The sequence below is a fragment of the Molossus molossus genome, unplaced genomic scaffold (genome assembly GCF_014108415.1).
Source record: "Molossus molossus isolate mMolMol1 unplaced genomic scaffold, mMolMol1.p scaffold_m16_p_12, whole genome shotgun sequence".
Taxonomy (NCBI): domain Eukaryota; kingdom Metazoa; phylum Chordata; class Mammalia; order Chiroptera; family Molossidae; genus Molossus; species Molossus molossus.
Window position 1 is genome coordinate 14811564 of NW_023425347.1, and position 24440 is coordinate 14836003.

Genomic DNA, 24440 nt, shown 5'->3' on the forward strand with positions numbered 1-24440 from the left:
AACAAAAAACTAGCAGAGGATCAGATCTTGTCTCTGATGAAGGTTCTTTCCCTTGCAACACATTGCCTCCCTTCAAAAGTAGAAAACAGGCCATAGATGCTGCTGCAAACTACTGAGACACAGGATGCAGTGGCAGACGGAGCAATCACTACAGAGCAAGTAGTAACTGAAGTTTTCTTTAAAAACAGATCAAGGCATCCCCATTATTTGTACCAGTTATTATATGACACAATTAAGCGGTAAAAACATGTAGGCAAGCAACATTCCCCTTCCCAATATTTTTATTTTATTTTATTTTATTTTATTTTATTTTATTTTATATTATTTTATATTATTTTATATTATTTTATTTTATTTTATTTTATCCAACACTATGCAGAAGAGGAAATAAGGAAAACAGCAATTCAAGCTAATACTTTGATCACACTTGTTAAACAAACAAGCTATTCTGGCATTTTATGATTGTAGAAGTTTCAAGAGACATCTGAAAATATCATTGGACGAGTAAAATAGTATCCATGAATGCAAACCAAAGGTCAACGTCAGTGTGTGTGAACAGGAGAAAAAGAGCTATTACTGTTGCAAAGAAAAGGTCTAAAGATTATTCACTCTCCTGTAGTAGAAAGACTGCTTTTGGAATCAGGTGGGTTTTGAGCTGCTACCCTTCCCCAGCTATGCACCTTAATTGCTTTGACTTTAGTAATCTCAGGTACAGCATGGGGCTAATAAATATCAGTCTACTCATCATCAGGATTAAATGTGATTTATTTAAAGTCGGGACATGAAACAAATGGTGAATAAGTGACAAGTATAATCTTTTTTTGTATCTTATTAAGAAAAAATCAAATCTGTATCAAGAATAGTTTAATTTGCCTCTATGAACCTATCATTCAGCTACAATAATTAAAACTTCTGGTCAAATCCTGGCTGAGTGGCTCGGTTGGTTGGAGCATAGTCCTGTACATTAAAAGGTTGCAGTATGATTCCTGGTCAGGGCATATACCTAGGCTGTGGGTTCTAGCCCCAGTCAGGGTGCATAGGTGAGGCAACCAATCCGTGTTTCTGTCTCACATCAATGTTTCTCTCTCTCTCTCTCTAAAAAAAAAAAAAAATCAATAAAAACATATCCTCGGGTGAAGATTAAAAGAAAAAGTAACTTCTGGTCAATCTAGTTTCATCCATATCGAGATCCACTTTTATCCCCTATATTATTTGGAAGCAAATTCTTGACGTTATTTGTTATCTTTAAATAGTTCAATATATATCTCTAACAGTTAAAAATTATTTTATAATATTTATGCTCAGCACAATGGCATACTTTTTTCATTTATTAAATTAAGATATACTTTAGATGAAGCAGGTCAGAAGGTTTTGACAAAAACATACAGTCATGTTATTACCAGCTCAGTGAAGATACAGAACAGCTCCATCACCCAGAATACCATCCCCACTCATTTGTCGTCCCCTCACACCAACAGCTCATGTCTACTGCTGGTTTGGTTACTTCTTCCTTTAGTATTTTCCCCCCAAAGATCATATAAAACATCCAGTGTGTAGTCTTTTAAATCTTTCCCCTTTCACTAAAAATAATGCATTTTAGGTTCATCTACCATGTTTCATCTGTCAATAGTTTGTTCCTTTTTATTGCTCAGTTTCATTCCATTGTGCTATGCATTATAGATTTTTAAATCCATTTCTAAGTTTAATGACTATTTCCACTTTGTGGCAGTTATGATTAAATCAATTTAAAATTCACATGCGTGCTTTTGTGTGAACATAGGTTTTCAGTTCATTTGGATAAATACCTCCAAGTGTTACTGCAAGTTCTTAACAAGGAGTGCATCTTAAGTTTACTATCTGCAACATTTTCCAAAAATGGCTACAATATTTTTAATTCTTACTAGAAATGTATAAGAGTTTCAGTTGTTCCACATCCTTGGCAGTACTTGATATTATTCTTTTTTAGCTTTTACCTTCCCTAGTGGGTACATAATGTCATTTCATCATGGCTTTAATTTGAATTTACCTAATGACATAATATTGAGCATAATTTCATGTCATATTTGCTATCCCTACATCTCTGATAAAGAAATCAATTCAAGTCTTTTGTCCACTTTTTATTGGGTTGTTTGTTTTTCATTATTGAGTTGAGTTACTGAAGTCTTTTATATATGCTGAATGAAAGTTCTTTATCAATAAGTGATTTGTAAAAATTTTCTCTCAGTATGTGCTTATCTTCTCTTTCTTTAGTACTTTTGAAGAGCAAAAACTTTCAATTTTTGATTAAAATAAATTTATCAAATTTTTAACATATCATGCTTTTGGTGTCATATCTAAGAAATTGTTGTATAACTAGGGTCACAAAGATTTCCCCAATATTTTCTTTTAGAAGTTCTATAGTTTTATATATTATAATTAGATCTTTGATCCAATCTTGAATTAATTTTTGTATACATTTTGAGGAATATATTACAACTATTTTTTCTTTGGCAGATATACATAAAAAATCCCAGACCATTTGTTGCAAAGAATATTCTTTCTCCATTAAATTGAGTTTGCAACATTCATTAAAATCAATTGAGCGTGTATGCATAGGTCTATTTTCATGCTCTCCTTTCTGTCCTGCAGATGTATTAGTCTATTCTTTCTCTGATACCATTCTGTCTTGATTACCGTGGATTTATATTAAATCTTAAGATCAGGAACTATGAATCTTCCCACTTTAATCTTTTTCTCAAAGTTTAGTACCCTATGCCTATCCAGCTTGTCAATTTCTACAAAATATCTCACTGGGGTTTTTATTTGAATTGTGTTAAATCTATATATCACTTTAGGAAGAACTGATTTATTAGTTCTACTGGGTGTTTCAATCCATGAACATGGGATAATTCTCCATTTTAAAGGGCTACTTTGAATTCTTTTATAAATATTTTGTACTTTTCAAATATACAGCTTATACATATAGTATCTGTTAATTATATCTATTTGATAATTTAATGTTTTTATAAATACTACTAATTTTGTATTTAAATTTCCAATTTTTATTGTTTACTTGTGGAAAAATGGTTGATTTCTGTATAGTTGGAACCTGTTACACAACTTTTTAAATATAGTTTTATTTAATTAATTTCTTAAAATATGTTTTTATTGATTTTAGAGAGAGAGGACAAAAGAAGAAAGAGACATTGATGAGAGAGAAACATCAGTCAGCTGCCTCTTACACATTCCTGATGGGGATTGAGCCTGCAACTCGGGCATGTGCGCTGACCAGAAATCAAACTGGTGACCTCTTGGTGCATGGAATAACACTCAGACAACTGAGCCCCCGATTGGCCAGGGCAAAATGGTTTTTTTTTTTTCTTTAAGTTTATCTATGAAGAACTTATTGTTCCCAATTATAGTTTTATTTATTCATTTTTAACCTATAAAATTTTTACTTCTTTCTCTTTATTCATTGTGTTATCTAAGAACATTAGTATGATTAAGAATAGTCATGGTTTATTTCTATTCTTAGGATAAAACATTCACTCTTTTGCCATTAAGAATGATGCTTATTGTAGGTTTTTCACAGATTCTATCAGATTAGAAAGTTCTTTTTTTACTTTTCTGAGATATTTCATCATGAATGGATGCTAAGTATTGTTTATTTATTCCAAACAGTTAAATTTGTGAACATTGAGTTGTTCATAGAATTTCTGTGTTAGCCTTGCAATTATTGTATGATCTGTGACATCCCTTCATTTCTTTGTAATATTTGTTTTATCTCTTTATTTCTTGGTAATTCTGACTATAGGCTTACTATTTTTATTATCTTTCCAAAGAACCAACTGTTAATTTTATTCTTTTGTCTTGCTATTGAATTTTCAATTTTACTGATTTCTGCTCTAATTCTCATTAATCTTTCACTTTTACTTCCATTGGGTTTAATATACTCTCCATTTTCAAGTTTGTTAAGGTGATTCTTGCATCTTTGATTTGAGTCTTCTTTTCTAAAATAAACATTTTTATAAGCACTGCTTTAACTGTAGTTTACATATGCTGTACTTTTCATTCAGCTCATTTTTAAATGATATTTATTGTGTTTTTCTCTAGAATTAATGGACTTCTAACATAAATGTTTTGTTTAATTTTCAAATATTTGGAGATTTCCTCAAATATCTACTTTTGGTTCATTTCTATTTTAATTATAATCTGGTAAGAAAATACATTACATATAAGTTGAATTATTTTATGTTGATAAAGTTTTATTTTGGCTCAGAATGTGGTTTATCTTGCTCAATAGTTCATGTGCACATGGAAAAAAATGTGTATCCTGCTATGATTGGTAGAATGTCTTAGAAATGATATTTAAGTCAAACTGGTTGTCATTGGCCTTCTATCTTTATTAATTTTTTGTTTTATTTTAATGATTACTAAAGGAAGAGTGCTAGAAACTACAGATATTTTTTGTGGATTTCCTTATTTTGTTAATTCTATGAATTTAAACAAATACATGTTTTTATAGATTTCAGAGAGAGAGGTAGGGAAAGGGAGAGAGAGAGAGAGACATTGATGATCTATCAGCTGCCTCCGGCATGCCTCCTACAGGGAACAGAGGCTGAAACCCTATGATCTCTCAGTGAATGGGATGATGCTCAACCAACTCAGCCACACCAAACAGGACTTATTCTATGAATTTTTACAGTTTTGAAACTGTTGTTAGATGCATATATGTTTATGATATTTATGCTTTTTTGCTATTGATCATTTCATTATTATTATTATTATTTTTTATCCTCACCGGAGGATATTTTTTCCTTTTTTTTTTTTTTTTTGTTCAGGTAGAGTGGGAGAGAGAGAGAGGAAGAGAGAGAGAGAGAGAGAGAGAGAGAGAAACATTGATGTGAAGGGACACATCGAGTGGCTGCCACCCACACGACCAACCAGGGCCGGGGACAAACTGCAACCAAGGTACATACCCTTAGCGGGAACCGAACCCGGGTCTCTCTGTACCGCAGGCCGACGCTCCAACCACTGAGCCAAACCGGCCAGGGCGATCATTTCATTATTAGGTAATGCCTCTCTTTATCCAAGATAACATTCTTTGTTATGATAACTACTTTATTTGATATTAATATAGCCATCACTTCAACACTCATTTTATTAATGTTTTCATGGTTTTATAATTTTTCAGTTTTACTTTTTCATTTTCGATATCTATATTTCACATATATGAATATGTGTATATATGTTTTCTTTTGGAAAGCATGTAATTGTTGTTTTTTTCTGTATTCAATATGATAATCTCTATCTTTTCATTGGTGTGGTTAGGTCATTTACACTTAAAGGAATTATTGATAATGTTAGAATAGCTAGCTATTTTGTTAGTTTTATCACACTCCTTGTTTTGTTTTTCTTTTCCTCTTCCTCTTTTTCTTTTATTGACTTTCTTGATACCACTGTATTTCCAATGTTGAGTCATTTTAAATCTCTGAAAAATGTTTTTAGTGGTTTAATCAGGATTTACAATATATGTCTTTAATTAATCACAGTCTACCTTAAAATAATATGATACCACTTCATTTACAGTATATGGAGTTTAGTATTATTATTGCCATTCATTTTTCTTCTATATATACAAAAAAGTCAAAGTACATTAATACTATTTTTGCTTTAAAATTCAGTTATCATTTATAGCTACTAAATGCAAAAATAAACTTCATGTCTATCTTTATTTATGGCCTTTCCATACCTTTTCATTTGTGTAGATGTCAGTTTTTGCCTATTGTCATATTTCTCTGTAAAAGCTTCCTTTAGTATTTTCTTTAGACCAGGTCTCATGGTAATAGTTATCTTTGTTTATGTTCATATGAAAAGAACTTTATATCTCCTTAATTTGAGAGATACTTTCACTGGATATAGAAGTCTAGGCCGACAGTTGAGGAAGCTTTCTACTGTTTTCCACAATTTACAATCCCACAAATGGTGCACAGGGATCTCCTTTTTTCCACATCCTCACCAACATTTGTTATTTCTTGCCTTTTAAATAGCCATTTTAACAAATGTGAGGTGATATTTTATTATGGTTTTGATTTGTATTTTCCTGATGATTAGTGACATTGAGTACATTTCATGTACCTGTTGTCCATATGGATGTGTTTTTTTTGGGGGGGGGGCAGAATGTCTATTTAGACATTCTGATCTTTTGAATTTATTTTTAAGTCAGATAGTTTATTTTGTTACTGAGTTATATGAGTTCTTTATATGTTTTGGATATATATATGATTTAGAAATATTTTATTTCATTTTGTTGATGGTTTCCTTTGTTATGCAGAAAGTTTTTAGTTTGATGTAGTCCCACTTGTTTATGTTGCTTTTGTTGTCTTTATTTTTTATATCAAATCCAAAAATCACTGCCAAGACCTATGTCAAGGAACTTATCCCTATGTTTACTTCTAGAAGTTTTATGATTTGGGGTCTTATCTTATGTTAGTCTTTAATTTCTGTGCTTGTTTTTTTTTTGGGGGGGGGGATTATACGTTTGCTTTTGCTTTCTTTAGTATATTTTTCCTATGTATTTCTGTTATATTATTTTTATTGATCAATCTTGAAATGTATTATATTTTAGCTATGTTGAATCTACTCTTTAATTTACTGAGAGCATTAATGTTGTTATTATTTTTGTTTCTAGGATTTCCATTATTGTCTTTCTTATGGTTTCTATCTCTGTGCTGAAGGTCACCATCTGAACTTGCATGCTATCTGCCACTTTTTCATACTAAAATTAACAAAACTAAATGAAATGGAGATAAGCAATCAATCAATGCAGAGTTCAAAACACTGGTTATAAGGATGCTCAAGGAACTTAGTGAGGACCTCAAGAGCATAAAAAAGAACCAGTCAGGATGAAGGATGCACTAATTGAAATAAAAACTAATTTACAGTGAAACAATAGTAGAGTAGGTAAAGCCAAGAAGCAAACTATCAGTTTGGAATATAAGGAAACAAAACACACCCAATCAGAACAGCAAAAAGAAAAAAGGATCCAAAAAAAAATGAAAATAGTGTAAGGAGCCTCTGGGACAACTTAAGTGTGCCAACATTTGCATCATGGAGGTGCCAGAAGGAGAAGAGAGAGAGCAAAAATTTGAAAACTTATTTTAAAAAATAATGACAGAAAAATTCCCTAACTTAGTGAAGGAAACAGATATACAAGTCCAGGAAGTACAGAGAGTCCCAAACAAGATGAACCCAAGAGGCTCACAACAAGACACATCATAATCAGAGCTGTAAGTCTGTCAGCCAATTTCTCAATAGAAACTTTGCAGGCCAGAAGGGAATGGCAAGAAATATTTAAACTGATGAAAAGCAAGAACTTACAACCAAGATTACTCTATTTTGCAAACCTATCATTTAGAATTGATGGACATATAAAGAGTTTCCCAGACAAGAAAAAGCTAAAGGACTTCTTCACCACCAAACCAGTATTATATGAAATGTTACCAGGTCTTCTTGAAGAAGAACAAAAATATGAACAATAAAGTGGCAATAAATACATATCAGTCAACAATTGAATCTACAAACAAAATGAGTAAGCAGAACAGAAACAGACTCATAGATAGAGATAACTTTTTGTTGATTGCCAAATGGGAGTGGTTTGCCGGGGGGATGGTGGAAAAAGGTGAAGGGATTAAGAAGTACAAATTGGTTGTTAGACTGATGAACTTCAAAGGGAAGAGGGGAGGGAGGGCGGGAAGAGATAAACCGAAGGACTTATATGCATATATGCATAACCAATGGACATAGTAATAGTGTGGGGAAGGCAGGAGTGGGGCAGGAGTGGGAAGGGGGGGTCACTGGGGGAAAAAGGGGGAAGATCTGTAATACATTCAACAATAAAGATAAGTTTAAAAAGAAAAAGAACATAAAACAAAAGGCAAAAAATATATATTTTGACATTGTATTTTAAAAACATGTAGCATTAAGCCTTGCCCAGGTTCAGTTGTCTGAGTGTCATCCTGTGCACCAAAGTGTTGGTGGTTCGATTCCCGGTTCAGGACACATGCCTGGGTGGCAGCCTCGATCCCCAATAGGGAGCATGCAGGAGGCAGCCAACTGTTGTTTCTCTCTCACATCGATGTTTCTCTCCCTCTCTTCCTCTCTCTCTCAAATTAATAAAATCCTATTTTAAAAAAGAATATATGTCTTTGAAACAAATTAAATGATATCAGAAGGCCTTATAAATAAGTACCGAATGTATATTGCTGATTATAAATTAAGTATGAGTTCAAAAGTGAGGGAGCAAAGAAAGTGTGGGCAGGACTACTTTTTATGAGAAAGGGCTACTCATCATTTAGGTAAAATCTGAGAAGCCATACAATTTAAATGTATGAACACTTTAGATCCATCTCCTCAAGAGCTGGAGGATATAGTTAAAAATAGAATACAAAGTAGACTGCAACTCAACTGTTTCAACATCTTTAACCTGTAGGAGCAACAAGAGCCAGCAACAATTTTGTTAAACTAGATCACATATGTTTTTCCTTTTCACTGTTGCTTTTGCAGTAGTGGAAGAATGAATAGAAAGGTCTTGTGAATAACATGAAATGAAAAGATTGTCATCCTCACAAGTGTTGGTTAATTAAGGGAATGGCAGGCATTTAGATGTACTACTATGTGTAATTTTAGAAAGAGAATCTTAATAAGAAATATTGCTGCTGTAATTCAGTTGCAGAAATTATAGTGACAATTTCTAAACACTGCAATATTGGATACAAGAAAATAACAGCCATCAAGGTAAACACATATCTTGATCTTTGTTAAAGGATTTCAAAGTCCTAAATTACGAATGAACTATAATTTAATTCAGTTCCAGCAATACAAAGTATTCGGAAGAGAGAGAGATCGAATAAGTTTGCCACCGAGCTTTCTATTCCTATGAGTAAGGAGCCAGTCACCAGAAATTCATATTGGTAAAATCTTCATTTCACTACAGGTTAATGCAGAAGAAAGAAAACATTTTTCTACAAAGGTCTATGTGGCTGTCAGATGGCAGCACATTAAATTGTTTGAAAAATCCACATCCTGGCATGTGAGTATTTCTTCTCAAAGCTAACTATTCATAAAATGTTGACATATCATTATTGTAACTGTCAACAGACATGGATACTGGTATGATCACATGAAATTCTATTCTCGAGGAGACCAGAAATCACAAGATTACTCTGAGAATTTTCAGAATAGCAGTACTTAAAACAAAAAAATGGTCAGATTTACCTAACTATATAAAAATATGATTAAAAGAAACCGCTTCAAAACTAGTCAGTAAGTCTGAGATTCATATAGTAACACAGGTCATTAAAGAGGCCTATTAATTATATTTGCAAAACTTAGTAAAGCATCCAGTTTTTCAGATCGTTATACATGGAAAAAATCATTTTTAATCATGGAAAGTTCATATAAACCATGATTGCATTAATAATGGTTTCAATAATGATACAAAAAGTTCTTTGGTGCTCTTGGAATATGAAGTTGCCAGATTTCTTTTTTTCCATGCTAAGGTACAATTTTTAATATTTGTTCTTAGATATTTTCAGGGGAATTTAATTTGAGGAAGAGCATAAATTATAGAAACAGAATTCCCTTCGTTATTCTCCAGTTAGTGATTGGAAACATATATTTAATTTAACAAATTTAAGGTATTTTATTATATGTTCCAAATATTTGATAAATAATAAAAAATATGAAATCTTCAAAAATATATTTACAATTTTCTTTCAAAATAGGTATTATTCTCTTTTGCAGTAGTTTGTCCAACATCAACATTAATTAGAACCAGTGTTTATTGAGTACTTATTTTGTGACAGGTAAATAATGGGAGTTTTGCGTGTGTTGTTTCATGTTTAATATCATACAGCTAGGTTAGCTCCAGTATTGCCCAGATAGGAAAATACTTGAAAAAGGAAGCCAAGAAAATGGATCATAATATTAGTCTTCTCAGACGCTGGCGAAGTCTGTGGGCAAGCTTTCTAAATCCTTTGCTCATTTTTCATTCTGCTCCCCCCACCCCCAGCTTACTGTTGATTTCTGTAAATCTTTGAATCTTTCCATGACACAATTAAGCACTAATAACCTAAGGCATCCTCCATATATTACCATTTGACTTTTTTTTTTTTTTTTGCATCTGTTGTGGTTTCAATTATACACTATTGTTGGGAGATGAATAAGAAAATAGTCACTCAAATCATTTTCTGTTATGTGGTTTATATGAGGAACCCTGGTTGAGAAAGGCTATTAGAAAAAAATAGCGATATACAAGTTGGACCAATTGATTTCCTGTAATTCCTACTTGTGATTGGTGAGAAGCACGAAGTGAAATCACTATATAAAAAGCCATTTAATCATTCTCTCTAAGACTTATCATACTGGGTAACTGAGAATATCTAGTTTCAGGTGTTAGGAAAGATATTTAATAGCATTATCTTATCTAACCTATTAATATTATTACATATTAGTTTATCAAATGGGCTATTTTTCTTATTTTCACAGAAGTAGAGTAAACTATTACCTGGGCAATATTTAGAAATTAAAATGTAAACAAAGGGGGTCTGGCTGGATAGCTCTGTGGGTTAGAGCATCATCTCCACACACCAAGATTGCGAATTCAATCCCGGGTCAGGGTGCGTATAAGAATCAGCCGATGAATGCATAAGTAAGTGGGACAGCGACTCCATGTTTCTCCTCTTCTCTCTCAAATCAATAAATAAAAATTTTAAAGAATGCAACCAAAGAAAGAGCTGGAGAAAAATCTTATATAAGTGTTGAATAAATAAAATTGATAGATAATACATTTCAAAAATTTTATATTTCACAAAGGTCATCTAGATGATTCTTTAAAATTCCAGTTTCTGACCTCAAATAAGGAAGCTGTTTTGTAGTTATAAAGCAAGGCCCTGGAATCTGCGCTTAAAAGTATACATATATTTATGTTTCAGGCCGACCATTTATACTTTAAGAAATCTATAATTCTTTTTCTATCTTAACATAGCTGATGGATGTCGTATCAGGAGCAGTGACTTCTGTTCATCCAGGTATTCTGATATGTCTTTGAGTTCAAGGACACATACCCACCAGCCTACCTCCATTTAATTGGTGGTTTTAAACTATAAAATAGAATTGTTCAAAACAAGTCACATTTTTTTTTAACTCAAGTAAGCAATCTTTTCAATATATCGCAGCACACTAATTTTATTCATTTTCTTTCCATACACTAAAATATATGCTTGAAAAATATTGTTGAATACTAATTCTTAAAGTCAGAAGGTGGCATCAGCTATTGTTAAATCAAATTCTTTAGAAGTGTAAAATTGAGACAAAGAATAAGAAACTTGCCTGAGATCTCACATCAATTAGTCAAAATTAGTTAATTATTCGGTTACATGTCACTCCATTCTGAAAGCGAACCATCTGAATTCCAGTTTGAGCCATGGCAGGCTAACTGGTGTTTGTCCTTCTACCAAAGAAACCAATCAAATGAGATAACATAGAGAGGAGTCTGTTCATATATTGGACAAGAAGCATCTCAGGTCTGTGTTTATTGAGAAGAGGGTAAAAAAATAAAAAAAGTTCTGTGGCCCATAACAGAGTCCCATTCACCCTGGGTTTTTGTTTAGGATGATTATCCTGCCACAGAGCACAGAAGAGGAGCTCCTGACAGCAGCAGCCTTGCCGCACTGAGGACACAGATAGGAAGTCATGGCTGCTGAAGTAGCTGGAACTTCGGGGATAAAGACATCGGAAAAGGAAGCTATGGAGAGAGGAGCATCCAGAAATCGGCATGGTGATTCACATAGCGGAGGCCTGACTAAATATACACAGTAAAATTTCCGCAAGGCCCTGAAGATATCACAGATATCACATGGAACAGGACTTGGTGTGATGCAAGAGTTTTTGCAGCGCTGGGAGAATGGTAATTTTTAACCCAGCATGAACAGAGATCTCAGCAAATATGGGTAATGAGTGGAGACTTAGGTAAATCACACCTAAGAAGCCATAGGCCATACGGGCATACTATAGGATTAAGTTAAAAGCTAAGATAAACCCATTCTAAAAAAACAAAATGATTGTCCAATAATTTAATTGCCTACCAAAAGTAAACTCAACACTCTTTAAAGGGAGATACCATTATCCAAACTTCTTGCTAAACATTATTTTAATTTCTAGTATAAAATAAAAACTACTAGGAATAAAGGTATGTAAAATGTTATCCATAGTCAGAAGAAAAGAAGATAAATAAAAAAGGCCCCAAGATAACATAGATGTTAAAATAGGAGACAAGGGTATTAGAGGAGACACTCTAAATATATTCAGGGTCTCAAAAATATGTTCTTAATTTATAATCAGATGGTGGGGTAAGCAGAGACAAAGAAACTACAATAAAATAAAATAAAATAAAATAAAACAAAAAACAATTAAAATGAAAATATTACAGTGGAATTACAATAGCTGTGAGGAAGAAATTTATTGGGTTGGGTTGACAACAGATCAAAGGCAGCAAAAGAAATGCTCAGTGAGTATGAAGATGTATGGATCAAGTAATACTATATGAAACCACAGAGTCAAAAGTATTAACAATGACTAGATCTGTATGACAATATCAAGTATGAGATGAATTAGATGGATTTGGTTGTGCCTGTGGTGGTCGTAGTAAGCAGAGTGGCTGATGGAGTGGTATACTCATGTGTACATTTGCCAGAAAGAAAAATAAAGCAAAGTGCAGCAAGGTTTGCTTGTAGACTATTCAAAAACAAACAAACAAAGAAAAAACTTGTCCTCTAAATTCCTGTTCCTCAGTCGCATAGCTGCATGGCTGCCTGTCTGTTGGCCACCTGAACATTCTTTTCAAGAGAACGCCTATGCAGGTATCCATTTTTTGAGTTGATTTTTGGTGTTAAGTTGTATGAGTTCCTTATATATTTTGGATATTAAACCCTTATCAGGTATATCATTGGTGAGTATCTTCTCCCATTTAGTGGGGTGACTTCATTTTGTTGATGATTCCCTTTGTGGTGCAAAAGTTTTTAGTTTGCTGTAGTCCATCTGTTTATTTTTTTCTTTTATTTCCCTTACTGAGGAGAAATAACCAGAAAAATATTACAAATATTACCAAGAGTGATGTCAAAGGGTCTACTGCCTGTGTTTTCTTCTAGGAATTTTATGGTTTCAGCTCTTACATTTAAGTCTTTAATCTATTTTGAGTTTATTCTTGTATATGGTATAAGAAAGTAATCCTGTTTCATTCTTTTGCATGTGTCTGTCCAGTTTTACCAACACAATTTATTAAAGGGACTATTTACCCCATTGTATATTCATGCCTCCTTTGTCACAGATTATTTGATCATATAGGCATGGGTTTAGTCCTGGGCTCTCTATTCTGACCTACTATCTATGTGTCTGTTTTTATGCAAGTACTGTGCTGTTTTGATTACTATGGCCTTGCAGCATAGTTTGATTTCAGGTAGAGTGATACCTCCAATTTTGTTCTTCTATCTCAAGTTTGCCTTGACTGTTTGGAGTATTTTGTTGTTCCATATACATTTTAGGAGTATATGTTCTAGTTCTATGCCATTGATATTTTGATAGGAATTACATTGAAACTGTAGATTGCTTTGGGTGGTATGGACATTTTAACAATGTTAATTATTCCTGTCCATGACCACAGCAGATCTTTCCATTTATTTATATCTTATTCAATTTCTTTCTTAAATGTCGTATAGTTTTCTGAGTGCAGGTCTTTTACCTCCTTGGTTAATTTTATTCCTATGTAATTTATTATTATTATTGCTGCAATAGTAAGTAGAATCGTTTTGATTTCTTTTTCTGGTTGTTTGCTATTAGTGTATAAAAATGAAACCAATGTCTGAATATTAATTTTCTATATTGATAATTTACTGAATTCATTGATTAGTTCTAATAGTTTTTTGGTGGATTCTTTAGGGTTCTCTATGTATAGTATCATGTCATCTACATATAATGACACTTTGACTTCTTTTCCATTCTGGAAGCAATTTATTTGTTTCTCTTGTCTGACTGTGGAGACTAGGAATTCCTTCTTTATGAAATGAGATTCTTGTGTTAGCATGGACCTATGGCAGGATAATATCTTCCCTTGTAAGTGGGGCAAAATCACATGCATATCTGTTATAGTTCTGGCACAAAGATGTGGGGGGAAAAAAACAAATTTGTATATATACAAAAAGAAACAAGTTTACTTCACCATATTTCAAATGGTTAACATTACCACAGTTAAAGGACAGGAGGAAGTATTAACCCAAGTAACTTTTCAACACAATATTTTGGCTATGTCCTCAGGCTTAAAATACAATAATTTTAAATATTAATTTTTATTAGCCAGTTTATTTTTTCTAGAGATATAGATTAGTAATTTGGAAACTTCCTGCATATTTTAGGATTGAACAAATGAATATATTGGGACTAATGAGAGACAGTTTTCGGATTGTCAAAATTGAAACAACTGTTAATGGCATATTACTAAAATTAATATATCAGTGCAAACACACAGGTTTTATTAAAGGCAGATATAGAGAGATAGATAGATAGATAGATAGATAGATAGATAGATAGATAGATGATAGACACATAGATGATAGATAAGATAGATATCAATATGGAAATGTGTGCATATGTATGTGAACATATACATATTTGTGCCCATCTATGCATGTTGTATGTATGTAGGTATGTCATCTGTCACGCAGCTCTGTCCACTGAGATGGCCTCGATACAATGATATTGCAATATCAGTGAACATACCTAGCACCCAGACCTTGGTTTCTGAATATCCTCCTCCAAAAGAAGGACACAGGTGTTGTGGGTATATTAACTAATACTAGATTTTCAAAAATAAATATGATGGAATGAAATAATGCAGTGTTTTAAATGCATCCCATAAAGTGGTTAGATTTCAAAAAAGCTGTTGTATGCTGGTTTTTGATTCCTTACTTAACTCTTGGATTATTGACAAGTATGCTTATTTTCAAATATTTGCAAGTTTCTCGATTTGTTACAATTATTGATTTCAAGTTTAAGTCCGTTTAATCCCAGGGTTTCCAAAGAACATACTTTGTATGATTTCAATCTTATAACTTTGCACAGTATTTCACAGGATACAGCTTTAGCATATCACAGTTAACCTCTAGGAAATAATATACTATTGCATGTATCTTTCATGCTGAATTTCATTATGTTTCTTTAAAAATGCTGAATTTTTGCAGTGTGTGTTTATGTTATTTTGAATCAATTGAGTCATTTCAAAACTTACTTTTAAAAATATTAAAGTATGTTCAGAGCAGTCTGTACCCAGATTAAACTGGTATTCTTGTGAGAATTCTACTTGATGCCCTAGGTGTCATGAAATCTCTCACTATGTCTGGTAGGAACACAAACCATTCGCAGCCCCGGGTGAGACCCAGCGGCTATTCAGCCTTCTCCCTTTGGGTGGTTGTCTTCTGAGCCTCAGATAGTTTCTCCAGCGTGTACGTTGGTCAGTACAGAAGACTCTCAGGACCTCTCTGCAGATCTTTTCAGCTTTCTGTCTGTACAGCTCCCTCCTTTTTGGTACTTCATCTTGCACTTGAGTTTCTTCTCAATTCAGAGATACTGTCAGCATAGTCTGCTGGTGCCAGATTCTCTCAGATGTAACCTTATATTTCCGTACTGCATCAGTACTTACGGATGTCTTTTATCTCTCCCTAAGTAGTAACTGATGAAATTATACAGTTTATCTTTTTTTTTTTTTCTTTCTTGGGGATCTCCACCCAGTGCTGCCCGCTGTCCAAAGTTGAAATCCCATGTTTCGTTGTTTCTTCCCAGGTTAGCTTGTTTATGGTTAGATGGTAAAGTTGGTCCCTATTAATTCATATTGGTTAGAAGCAAAAGTATAGAATGGCTACTTTCGAAAGACTTTTCTCAGCTGAAGCTACATTTATTCAAATACCATGACCCAGGAATTCCACTGTAGGTATTGTCTCAAGATAAATGAAAGCATGTGCTCACAGAAAGACTTGTATGAGAATGTCATGGTGGTTTCATTCACAGTAGCCCCAAACTGGAAACAACTCAAATTCCAACCAACATAAAAATATCTAAACACATTGTGGCATATTCACATAAGAAATATTACTCAACAATTACAAGAAATAACTTAAACACACAACCCCGTGGATAAGGTTTACAGATACCGTGCTGAGCAAACTGGGACACAAGATACTACTTGCTCCGTGATGCAGTTACATGACACGGAGTCCAAGAGCAGGTAAAACTAATTCAGGGGGAAAATGACAAAAACTATGTACCTCTGAAAGTGGAGATTTATTGAAAAGGAAAATACAGAAGTGTTCTTGTGAGATACACATACCCCCTATTTTATAGAGGTGTGTGTCGGTTATGAGTTTGTAACTTTGTAAAGGCTTATCAAATTTTTAATGTAAAATGTGTGTATTTTAGTTGACATAAACTTCCCCTAAGAAAAAACCATAAACAGATGTAAAATTTAAGTGTAAGTATAGATTTGCACAGTGGGATGAGATAGCAATTCTGAAGTTACTTTCTCTAATTTTTGTATATTTCTATATATACTAGGTTTGGGAAATTATTATATAAACTGAGGAGAGTAGGAGCTAGGTTTCTCCCTGTTGATGAAAAATGTTGCAAATATGGAAAGGAGAAAGATTAAGCTCTACTCTGAGATCTTGGATTGTAATTGGTGGTATCAAAATAAATCCGTTGTTTTTAACATAAATGTAGAAATGAATAGATACAGGTATATCTACATATTCTCTGCTGAAGGAGCAATGACCTATCAATATCCTTGACAATGACCCAGGACCCATATTGTTTCTAAACAGCATTCCCTACTGAAAGAATATAGATATCCTGGGAATAAACAATGGCATAGGCTAGAGTAATGAAAGTGTAAGGTGATGATTCTAGAACATTGTATTGAGCCAGAAAACAAGGAGGTAATCAACGATTAATGGAAATAAATACATCAGAAAGACATGATACATCTTGAAGAGGCTCCCACAGGTCAAAACTCAGATAATTTAATCACCAAAATAAACACGATAGCCTAGATTTAGATTTTATTCTTAGGACAGGGGACCCTTGTAGTGCTCATTTGTTAGGCAGAAAGGTGATCTTTTTACTTGCATAATAATGCTCAAAGAAATCCAAATAAAAGAAAAAAAGTTCTATTATACTAACCAAATAAATAAATATGATAGTAGTGGATTATAGCATATGGTAGCTAGTAAACTAACTCTCAAAAAAAAAGAAGAAGAAAGAAAAGTCCTAATTAACAATAATTAACAATACTTAATGATTTCTACGGTGTATATATTCCCATTATGGGTGATTTTAAGCTCCTAACATATGCCACTGAATACAAATTTAGGAAGAGATTATTTTTCATAAGTGTGAGCTGGCCACAGGACACCATTGATTATAATTATACAATAAAATAAAGATACATATATTTACACTGATATCAACAAAATGACTAAATCACTTAATGAGATAGAAGACAAAGCTATTATAGTGAAATTTTAACTAATAATTATAGAAAAATTAAGGAGTAAAAAGCAATCAATGCATACCCAAACTAATAAGTTTAATGAGAAACTGTGATTATACACAGTCTCAAGGAATCACTCTACAAATCACTTATTAATTACAAAGAAAATAACGGTGACTTCATAGTGGAAAGATCTGATGGAAGCTCCTTTTACGTACTAATCAATGTGAAGATCTCCAGCTGATGCAAACAAATCTCTTGTGCATCTGGTTAGGCTGCGACTGGAACAACCAGCATCACTTCTCTGCCATCCTCTCTGTATCAGTTTGGGTTCTCCAGAGAAACAGAACTCATCGAATATATTTATATAAAGAGATGCATTTTAAGGAATTGGTTCGTACAATTATGAGATCCACAATCTTTAGGGCAGCCTGGCAGGCTGGAAACTCGGGCAATATTTTTATATTAGAGTTATATGACAGAATTTCTTCCTCCCCAGGAAATTTCAGTTTTACCCTTAAGGCCTCAACTGATTAGTTGAGGCCCATCCTCATTATGATGGGTAATAACCTTTATCTAAAGCTAACTGGTTGTAAATGTCAATCGCATCTACAAATACTTTGTCACATGTAGACTGGTGTTTGATCCAATAACTGTACACCAGATCATAGTCAAGTGGACACATAAAATTTAACCATCGTGCCTGCCAAAATTTATAATCCGAATGCAACAATGAAAAAAAAAATTATAGAAGTACAAACAAAGGGGTGTATTATGAAACAACAGGCCTATAGCCTTAAAAATGTCCAAGTAAAGGACAAAACAGAAGAAAGTAAAAGAAACTGATCTAGAGTAAAGCAGAGTAAAGGCATACAACAATTGTGTTTAAGATAGGATCCTGGATTTCATCTAGTATTGAATGAAGAACACTACGGGGACCATTTATGAAATTTGACTATGATGTGTGGTTTGGACAATTCTCTAGTCTTGATGTTTTCTGTAGTTATGAGAAAGCTGACATTCTTAGACGTTCACATTGAAACATTCGAGGCAGCGTGGCACTGCCTTCCCCTCATTCTGTGCGCTAGGCAGAATAATGGCCCCCAAACGATGTCCAAATCCCAGCACCTGTGAACATTGTTCCCTACATGATAAAATCAACTTTAGGATATGACTGGATATAGATCTTGAGATGAGGATATTGTCCTGGACCACCCCAGTGGTCCCACAAGCTTTTAAGTGAAAGAAATAGCAGGAGAGTCAGAATCAGAGAAGTAAGGTCAGTAGAGTTTGGAGTGATGCAGTTACCAGCTTTAAAGGTCGGAGGGGTCACAAACTGAGGAATGTTGGCAGCCTCTGGAAGCTGGAAGAATTGTGGCAGCCTGTAGAAACCAAAAGGCAAGGAATAGGTTCTCCCTGTGCTCTCCATAGGGTCCTGCTGACATGTGATTGATTTTAGAGAGAGAGGAAGGGAGAGGGAGGGTGAGAGAGATAGAAACATTGATGAGAGAGAACACTGATTGGCCACCTCCTGCATGCCCCCCACTGGAGATTGGCCCACAACCTGGGCATATGCCCTGATGGGGAATTGAACTGGTGACCTCTGGGTGCATGGGTCCACGCTCAACCACTGAGCCACACCAGCCAGGTGACATGCAACTTTTAGCTCCAGAAGACCCGTTTTAGATTTATAAGTTCTAGAACTATAAAATAATAAATCTGTGTTGTTTTAAACCACTAACTTTATGGTAATGTGTTACAGTAGCAATAGAAAACTGATTCTTGAGTGATTCAGGAAAAGTATGCATTTTTGAAGTCGCATCTAGAAGTAATGTAAATACAAAAATCAAACATAATACATTAGCAAATATTGGTTAAGTCTCTAGGAGTTCCTTGAACTACTTTTGCAAATTTTCTTTAAGCTTAAAGTAATATTAAAATGAAAAGGGACCAAAATAAGGTTGTCGATTTTTTAAAGAGAGAGAGATATTTATAATTAAATTGATACAATGTGTAAAATTTGTTTTAAATAAAAGAGGGAGGAGGGAAGTAGGGGATATGAATAGGACATATCACGGGTGGATGGTTTTTACAAATGACCAACAGGGAAAAGAGTTCGAATATACTTTTGTCTGCTTTCACATGTGTTTTGAATTCTTAAAAACTTAGAAGAGAAAAATAATCATTTCCTCTAAAAATCTATGGAAGGGAAAATGATGCAATACCAACTTTTCACGTGACAGTCTATTGGGGAATTAGCAGCCTCAGTTGAAAAACTAATGGGCATAAGCTCTAATAGTCTAGTGTCAGAACAGTTTAATATGTTGTATTTACTGGAACAGAGAAATCAGGAAATAAGAAGCTTTTCTCTGAGTATGTCAGCCAGTGGACATGACCTTTCCCTAAGGTCAATGCCACTCTGCAGTTTTTGCTGATGTTTTACCTTTGTCATAATTGTAGGTGCTACCAAAGGGGTTTAGAGCACTCCGCTGAAAATAGCAGTATTTGAAGAAACTGGATGTCACTTTAGATATGATCCTTGGATAAACACCACATGCTGCTGGCCTTCTTACAAAATGAGTGAGCACTGAGCTTGTGTCTTTCTGGCTGCTAACGCTGCTTCTCTTTTCCTGGAGCATTCTGGTTAGCAGGTAGTTCAGGGGACAATAGGAAAGAGACAGCTGGCATACATTTGGATGATCAACTTCACCTGTCTGCCCCCCCCCCCTTTTTCTATCCTCACCCGAGGACATGTTTATTGATTTTTTTCCAGGAGAGAAAGGAAAGAGAGAGAGAGAGAGAGAGAGAGAGAGAGAGAGAGAGAGAGATTGGTTGCTTCCTGTATGAGCCCTGATGGGATACCAGCAACCTAGGAATGTGACCTGACCAGGAATCAAACCTGCAACCTTTAGGTGTTTGGGATGATGCTCCAACAAACTGATCCACCTGGCCAGGGCAGTCCCCTTTTTTGAATAAATATATAAAAGTGTTAAGAAAATATCTGTAGTCAGTTAAAGAAAGAAAACTAAAATAGTTCAAACGGTTAACCTAACTCTTTGCCCTTCCCCAAAGAGGGAAACAAATGAGAGCATGCATTTCTTGGCCAAATCCAATGAATTTAAATTTTCCATTAGCATATAATAGGTTTAGAGGATAAATCCCTTTGAGCGTGGGAATCGGTAAGGAAAAATCAACACTGCAAGCCATTGTGCACATAAGCTCAAACTGTGATTTTAGAATATACTGTGCCTGTAAAGAGAAAGATAATAAGTTTTATATGTGTCAAGTTTTTTTTTCAATAGTAAGATTTTTTTTTAAGCCATTTCATCTTTGAGAGATTCAATGATCATGTTTGATGACAAGCCAGATGGCAGCCGTTGTCTAGACCCGGTGCCAAGAAGCATGACAGGAGCCGCAATTGACTTCCGCGGTGCGCGCGCTGCCGAAGCTCCCTCCGCAGCTGCGGGCGAGCAGGCTGCTGCGGTAGGTGCGAGCACAGTTGGTCCTCTCCCAATTTGGATGGAGCAGGTAAGAGGCTGAATCAGTACCCAGCAATTATGGAATTGGCATGCACTGCATTGTTTACTCACAGTAATATTCCTACTGGACTTTATTAAAACACCATCTGTTGTCAGGGCAGACAAAGAATCCAAGCAGAAATTCAGAGCAAGACACCGAGAGGCAGAGAAAGTGAGCGTGTGCATGTGTGCGTTGGAGCCCGGCTGCAGGACTTGGGTGCATTTCTAAGAGGCCATGTTTGATCCTGGAGGTTATCTTTGAACAGATATCCCCACTCTCCCAGATTTTTGTTTATTGGTTTCCACTGCCGGCTAGGCCAAAACAATTTGTGGGCCAAATGAAGTTGGCTGTGTGTGAGTCAGGCTGGAATTGAAGGCAGTGAGTGCCTGCATATGGGTGGAACCCAGTACATTAGCGTTACTACAAATTAAAACCAAAACGAGGGTAAGTCGTCCCTGTGAACGATGCTCAGAATAAACTTCTGAGTTAATGTTCGGAATATAGGCTGAGTAATAACGGATATCTGCCAATAATAATACCCTCAGGGCACCAGGAAAAGTGACTGTTTTTACAATCAGCTGTTTTTTTCTCTTTTTTTAATCCTGCAGATGGGGAGCAGATATTTCTAATATGCAGCTGGTCTCTGCAAACGGCCAAGTGTAATTTTTCATACACCAGCATACAATTCCAGGTGATATTAATTAGTCAGAATTCCTCATCAGATAATGTACTGATATAATGTGATGCAAGTGCCCTGGCCCATGTGGCTCAATTGGTTGGAGTACCATCTAGTGCAACATCGCTGGTTCGATTCCTGGTCAAGGCACATACCCAGGCTGCAGGTTTGATCCCTGGTCAGGGTGCATGTGGGGGGCAGCCAGTTGATGTTTCTCTCTCACATGGATGTTTCTCTCCCTGTCCCTTCCTCTCTCTCCAAAAATCAATAAAAAATATATTTTTAAATGTGATGTAAGTAATTAAATATCCAAATCCAAGAAAGACAGCATTACAACTCTGATGTGCCCTTTTCATTTTTTTTTTTTTAAAGAAGACATCCATTTATTTGGAAATTTAGTGCAAAAACAAAACAAAACAAAAAAACCCTTAAAATAAAAGTGTAAACTAAACAATCCCAGATTCATGTGGCAAAATAAAAGTTTCAGAAAAATAGTTCTAAAACAATCATAGACTACCTTCTGGATAAAAGAGTTGGCTCATTTAATATATATATATATATATTTGAATATTACAGAACAAATAAGTTTGGTGTATTTGAAGCCAAAGGAAGTCTCACTTAGTGCATGATGTCATTGTCTGCTTTGCCCAGCACTCAGACCTTCTTGCCAAGACATGAGCAGTCATTTTAATTTACAGAAATTCTGTTTAGCACTTTGCAAGCCATACCAATATTTACAGAGAATTCAATGAATGAATGAAAAGAAACAGCTGTGACTCCTTCCACCTCATTGCCCACTTTATCTCTAACTCTCCTCCGCAGTACTGCCTTATTTATAGGCATTTTGTTGAGCAACAAATTGGGTTGGCAGCATTCAATACACCAATGCCTGTTTACTAAACTCTTCACAATTCTTGTTAGGATTTTTCTTTTTCCTAAGTGTGTTTTACAGAGAGTACTATAATTGACTGACTACCTTCTGGATTTATATTTTTAATAGGATTCAAAATGCATGAATGGCCTTGGCCAGTTTGGCTCAGCGGTTAGAGCATTGATCTGCAGACTGGGGAGTCCCGGGTTCAGTTCCCACTAAGGGCATGTACCTCGGTTGCAGTTTGTCCCTGGCCCCGGCTGGGGTCATGTGGGTGGCAGCCACTCGGTGTGTCTCTCTTATGTCGATGTTTCTTTCTCTCTCTTCCTCCCTCTCTCCCTCCCACTCCATCTGAAGATAAATGAAAAAAATTTTCGGGTAAGGATAAAAAAAATATATATATACATGAATGTACCAATTATATATTTTTGCCTAAAACTACATTTAAGATGGCTTTACACCTCTCCCCAAAACCAGGATTTTGTACTGATGCTATTTTGCTATTTAATAATATATGCATGACACTGTATCAGTTACTGAAGAGAATATATTTTTTAAAAAGACCCAATTTTTACCTTCAGGGATCTTAAAATTTAGTTGGGGAGATATGATATATACTGAAACAATAGAACACAGTACTGGGTTACATATGATGATGTGGATCAGCTTGCAAAGTATAGGAATTCAGAGGACAAATCACTCGAGGGAAGAAGAAAAGAAAGATCTGACTTACCTGACGTTTGAAGTTGAAAAGCTTATGAATAGGCAAAGAGTAAATAACAGACATGCCAAATATAGAGAGAAAGGGGAGGGCATCCTTAGCAGAGATGCAGAAGTGGAAGAAAGGAAGAGGGTCTTCAGGAAACTAATCTGGGTTCTTGGCCCAAAGCAGCAAAGGAAATGATGCTTTATTGAGAAACACTTTCAGAAGACCCATGGTTCATTGCACCTCACCCAAGAAGACCGACCTTACTGAGAGCATGGTAAAGACTTTAATGAAGGAGAGAATATCTTTTTTTAAATATTGTTAGACTCCATCAAATTTTATGTATAACATTGTCTGTAAAATGGGCTATAGAAATATTTGAAGACCAAAGTTTACCAAGAAAGAATGTATTGATGAATTGATCGTAACAACTGAACAATATGTGTAATAAGAAAATGTTGCAGAACCTAAATGCCTTTGTTGTAAATTTTCTCTTGCTATGTATTAACACTTTTGTTTATATAATACTCTGGTAACTAGAACAAGCCAAGTGAGAATGCATTTTTGATGGTCACCAAGACTTGGGTCAGAATCAGTGAGCTCTTTACCCCGAAAGCAGAATGATAGATGTTGAACTTGAACCATGCTTGAAAGGAAGGATTATAAGGTCAAAGACAAAATCATTGTCTCTGGTGTGAGGTCTGCAGGTGAGAATAAAGTGTTGTGAGGTTTGAAGCTAAGGAGAGCTGGGATAGGTTAAGAGATGGGCATATGAGTCGATGTCAGGACAAGTATGGTGGTTATCTGAGCCTTGGCCTTAAGTTGTAAAAAAGAGTTATTTCTGCAAGATAATATTTAACCTATCCATCAAGCTCTTTTCCCCTAGTGCTCACTCCTAACATTGCTCTACTGGAAAACTCTATAGGAATAAGCTTCTGGTTTGGGGGTTACGCTACAAGAGCAAGAAATCTCTCCTTGTTCTTTTTCCACCAGAGTCTTTCCTTCCATCTACTATGCAAAGGTGGGTCCCCTTCACTAGAGTCGGTGTCTTCACATATGGATCACTGGCTTTTGACATAGATTCATGATATAGGTT